Raw genomic sequence first — 5,481 nt, forward strand, 5'->3', positions numbered from 1 at the left:
ATATATATATATATATGCACACATAATACACATAATAAAAACACTGACCAAATCAAATTCAAAGTATGGACCTTGTTTGTAACCAACTGTATCTTAGCCTGGGTTCCCCAGAAAGCATAATCTGATACAAAGGCTATGTGGGAAGGTTTTATGAAGGAGATCTCAGGGAACAGGAGAGTAGGGTGGTGATTTAAATAGGGAAGCTGGGAAAGCCAATGCAAGGAAGCATGATTACATTGGCCACCACTAAGAGTGATTCCTTAATCCCAAAGGACCTCTGACAAGCTGCATGTGGCGTGTTTTAGGACTGTTGATCTAGGAAGGAAAGGGGGAAGCAGTTAAGGAGGGTTCTTATTTCCCACTGGTCAAAGTTTGCCTCTAGGAGTGCTAAGACCGTGGGCATGCCTGGGTACAGAGCTGATTTCCACTGTATCCCATTCTGCAGCATTAAAGAGAAGTCCTGAGGAAGTGTCAGGCTACAGCTATGTGAAGCTGGTGAGAGTCTATACAGAATTGAGGCAGCAATGGCAGGATTAAGAGACAAGTGAGCTCGAGAGGTTCTGGAGTAATGCGCAGAAGTTAAGCACTGATACAAACTGCGCTCAAAAGAAAAGATTGGCCATGTTATGTGCCGGTTTAAAAATGTTCACTAACTCTTTGACATTTCTCTCTTTAAAAGGTGGAGCCTTGCCAGGCGCAGTGGCTCACACCTGTAATCCCAGCACTTTGGAAGCCCGAGGTGGGTAGATCACCTGAGGTCAGGAGTTTGAGACTAGCTTGGCCAACATGGTAAAACCCCATCTCTACTAAAAACACAAAATTAGCCAGGCGTGGTGGCGCATGCCTATAATCCCAGCTACTCGCGAGGGTGAGGCAGGAGGATGGCTTGAACCTGGCAGGTGAAGGTTGTAGTGAGCCGAGATTGCGCCATTGCATGCCAGCCTGGGCAACAAGTGCAAATTCTGTCTCAAAAAAAAAAAAAAAAGAAAAAAATGGTGGAACCTGATTTCCCTCCTCTTGAGTGTGGTAGGACTTAATGACTCACTCCTAATGAATACAGTAGTATGTCCCCCAAGACTAGGTCATAAGAGGCTTTGCAACTTTCTCCTTGCTCTGTTTCAGATCATTGGCAGTGGGAGAAGGACACTCCAGCAGCTCTGTGGAGAGATTCATACAGCCAGAAACTGGTGCCTCCTGCCAACAATTTAAGAGCCATAGGTCTGAGCCACCTTAGAACAGATCCTTTAGCCTCTGTTAAGGCTTCAGATGACTGTAGCCCAAGCTGACAATTTGACTGAAAGACTTCAGACCAGGACACCCAGATAAGCCACTCCTGAAGTTCTGACTCACAGAAACTGTGTGAGATAATAAGTGTTTATTCCTGCTTTAATTTGCTAAAATAAATTAATTGTTGAAGTTACCCAGGTATTGCATTCATTGTACTATTCTCTCTACTTTTGTGTATGTTTGGCATTTTCTATGATTAAAACTTAAATATTGGATTCCTATATCGCATCATTATATAACAATGTCCGGGTGGACTAAAGACTATCTCTAAAAAGTGAAAGTTTAAGATGCCTAGCTATCATTTTTGTTAGCACAAGATAAAGAGTTCTTCTTTCTTTTCTTTTTTTTTTTTTTGAGAAGGAGTCTCACTCGGCCGCCAGGCTGGAGTGCAGTGGCGCCATCTCGGCTCACTGCAACCTCAGCCTCCCGGGTTCAAGCGATCCTCCTGTGCCACCCTCCCAAGTAGCTGGGACTACAGGTGCGTTCCACCATGCCCAGTTAATTTTTGTATTTTTAGTAGAGACGGGATTTCACCATATTGGCCAGGATGGTCTCCATCTCTTGACCTTGTAATTGCCCACCTTTGCCTCCCAGAGTGCTGGGATTATAGGTGTGAGCCACTGTGCCTGGCCAAGATAAGAATTTCTTAAATAAGACACAAAAAGCAGAGACTATAAAGAATAGATTGATAAATTTGTCTGTATTAAAAATGGAAATACTGGCCAGGTGTGGTGGCTCACGCCTGTAATCCCAACACTTTGGGAGGCCGAGGTGGGCAGATCACTTGGGGTCAGGAATTTGAAACCTGCCTGGCCAACATGGTGAAACGCTGTTTGTACTAAAAATACAAAAATCAGTTGGACGTGGTAGTGAGTACCTGTAATCCCAGCTACTCAGGTGGCTGAGGCAGAAGAATCACTTGAACCCAGGAGGTGAAGGTTGCAGTAAGCCGACAACTCTGCACTTCAGCCTGGGCGACAGAGTGAGATGATCTCAAAAAAAAAAAAAAAAAAAAAGAAGAAAATAAAGCAAATATTTATTAAACAATACCACAGAGAAAGTTAAAAGGTGACTCACAACCTGGAAAAATAGTCATACATATAATGAAGAAAAGATTAGTAACTGTATATTGGATATATAAGTAACATTTATGAATCAATATGAAAAAGATAAACAACCCAATAGAAATGTGGGGAAAGACTATGAATACATAATTCACAGAAGAGAGACCCAAATGGCCAATAAACAAATAACAGATTGATCATCCAGGATCTGAATCTCTGTGTTGGCAGAATAATTAACATCCTCTCCCCTAGTGATCCTCAACAATGGCTGACTGGCATTGGTGTATAAAAACCCCAAATATGCCAGCCACCTTCCCTCTCTCATTTTCGGAGTTTTTCCTTGAAATTGAGCTATAATTGCTCATGATAATAACTGGCTTGATATTGCACCCTGTACTGACCGCCTTTCCTCCTTCCTTGCCTCACTTTCTTCCACCCCTACCTGCTTCCTCATATGATGTCCCACATTAACCTTGAATCCCTGCCTCAGGGCTTTCTTCTGGGGGAACCTAAACTAATATAAAATTGTTTAAGCTTCCTTGCCTGAATCAAACAGATTCTGAGTCCCTAGCAGCACTGTGGGAACTTTCCACATTAAAAAAACACCAAAAAACAAAAAATGACAGCCTCCCTTAAAATGCATATGGGAGACAGGGCCTGTTGGCTGGGGGCCCAGACTATGGCCACAGTCACAGACTTCAAAGCTGCCTCAAGCCTGGGACTCCAGCTCGTGGACATTCTGCAGGTCTGCTTTCTTTCTGTCCTCTTTGAACCTTGTCCACAATCAGTGCCCTTGGCCCTGCCTTACTTGGGTTCATAGCTAAACTCTCCCTGTTCCTTGAGCCATTTTTGATACGCGGATCTGACTGCAATCTGTTTAACTTGGTAAACACTGCAATCTGGGGCATATCTCTAGTCACAGGCTTTTGGTCAGCTAATTCTGCAGACAGGGTTATGTGTCACCTATCCCCCATTTTGGGGTTCCTGCCACAGTCACAGCGCAAGTGAATGCAAGAACCACTTCACCATAAAAAAGGCTGCCTCACTGCCAGTGGCTTCTCAGATAATGGGAGTTGGTGCCAGTGGCTTTGGCAGCAACATGAGATAGGGACCTCTGTACAGGCATCAGAGGCCTTGATCATAATCTTGGCAGTGGTCTGTATCAGGGCCTTGAGTAAGCATGAGATGGTGCTTCTGGTGGTGCCAGGACAATGTGCTTGATTCTTTCTTTTTTTGAGACAGAGTTTTACTCTTGTCGTCCAGGCTGGAGTGCAGTGGCATGATCTTGGCTCACTGCAACCTCTACCTCCTGGGTTCAAGCAATTCTTGTGCCTCAGCCTCCCTAGGAGCTGGGCTTATAGGCGCACACTGCCACACCTGGCTAATTTTTTGTATCTTTAGTATAGTCAGGGTTTTGCCATGTTGGGCAGGCTGGTCTCAAACTCCTAACCTCAGGTGATCCGCCTGCCTTGGCCTCCCAAAGTGCTGGGATTACAGGTGTGAACCACTGCGCCCAGCCAATTTCTTTAGTTAACAACTAGAATACTTATCTGCTCTTATTAGGAAAAAACCAAATGTCTTCCTCTTGAGACCTTCTCTTTTCCACTGAATAAACCCAAGAAATCTGGGGCTTATTTAGTCTCAAACGGCCAGTCCAGCTTCCAAACGAGTCAGCCAAGCCAGGGTTGTGCATCTAACTTGTGAAAAACAGGTCACCTGGAGCGGACACTGTCTGAGAGCCACCCCACATCTACATGGAGATGGCGCAAAGGAATGTTGCCAGCTGTGGCAACCGTGAAAATTCATTGTTCAGCTCTCCTGCTGTGGGGAGCAGAGTTGACTGGCAGCCCCAGCTGCTCCCCCTCCGGGTCCCCCACTGCATTTGTGCTAATGTAGGCTGATTCCTACAAGATGCTGCTGCTCTGACAGACAACTCTGGCTCCAGGACTCCCCACTGGCCTGGCAGAGCCTTCATTGAAACCGCACTGAGATCTGACGACCTTCTTAACCAATCTTTTCTTCCCACTTTCCTTCACAGCTGTCAGATTTTTATTCCTGTCTGAATCCTCTCTTGCCATTTCCTGTTTCCTTCCCCTTTATCCTTCACAGACGTTTCCCCCAATAAATCCCTTGTATGTCTAATTTGGTCTTGGCATCTGCTTCTCAGTAGACCTCCCAGGCATACATGGTGCTGGAGCTGGTTCCCATTGGCTTGTGAGGGCTGAGCCTATGTCTCTCTTTCCAATTCCACACTCAGTGACATCATGATGGGAGCTCGAAATAGGTCATGGTGGGAGTATTTACACCATAGAAATCAACTAGTGCTACGCATGAAGGCTTTTTCTTCCCAGTGAGCTGGTTGCTAAACATTTATCAGCAAACCTCTGGTATCTACCCAAAAGAAATGTATACATATACTCACCAAAATACCTGTATTTGATTTCCAGATGATCATAGCACCATGATTCATAGTAATCTCAAACTGGAAACTACCCGAATGTCCATCAGCAGTAGAATTAATCAATAAATTGTCATACCATGATGTTTGTATATAAGTTTCTATTTTATTTTATTTTTTTAGACAGGGTTTCTCTCTGTCACTCAGCCTGGAGTGCAGTGGTGTGATCACTGCAGCCTCAAACTCCTGGTCTCAAGTGATCCTCCTGGTTCAGCCTGTCAAATAGCTTGGACTACAGGTGCATGCCACCATGCTCTGCTAATTTTATTTTATTTTGAGACAGCTTCTTGCTCTGTTGCTCAGGCTAGAGTACAGTGGTACGATCATGGCTCACTGCAGCCTCGATCTCCTAGGCTCCAGAAATCCACCCCCCTTGGCCTCTCAAAGTGCTGTGATTAGCTGGGCGTGGTGGCTCACGCCTGTAATCCCAGCACTTTGGGAGGCTGAGGTGGGCAGATCACGAGGTCAGGAGATCGAGACCATCCTGGCTAACACGGTGAAATCCCACCTTTATTAAAAATATAAAAATTAGCTGGGTGTGGTGGCGGGCGCCTGTAGTCCCAGCTACTCGGGAGGCTGAGGCAGGAGAATGGCATGAACCCGGGAGGCAGAGCTTGCAGTAAGCCGAGATCACGCCACTGCATTTCAGCCTGGGCCACAGCGAGATTCCAT

At 45.4% G+C, this 5,481-nt stretch overlaps 1 pseudogene; it reads right to left on the reverse strand.

Moving 5' to 3' along the window:
* The window catches only part of LOC108529968 (beta-galactoside alpha-2,6-sialyltransferase 1 pseudogene), an 11,748-nt pseudogene extending 8,489 nt beyond the window's left edge, over positions 1 to 3,259 (reverse strand).
* Between the last annotated feature and the right edge of the window lie 2,222 nt (positions 3,260 to 5,481).

Source organism: Rhinopithecus bieti, unplaced genomic scaffold (assembly GCF_001698545.2).
Source record: "Rhinopithecus bieti isolate Rb0 unplaced genomic scaffold, ASM169854v2 scaffold_7580, whole genome shotgun sequence".
In the NCBI taxonomy this organism is placed as follows: domain Eukaryota; kingdom Metazoa; phylum Chordata; class Mammalia; order Primates; family Cercopithecidae; genus Rhinopithecus; species Rhinopithecus bieti.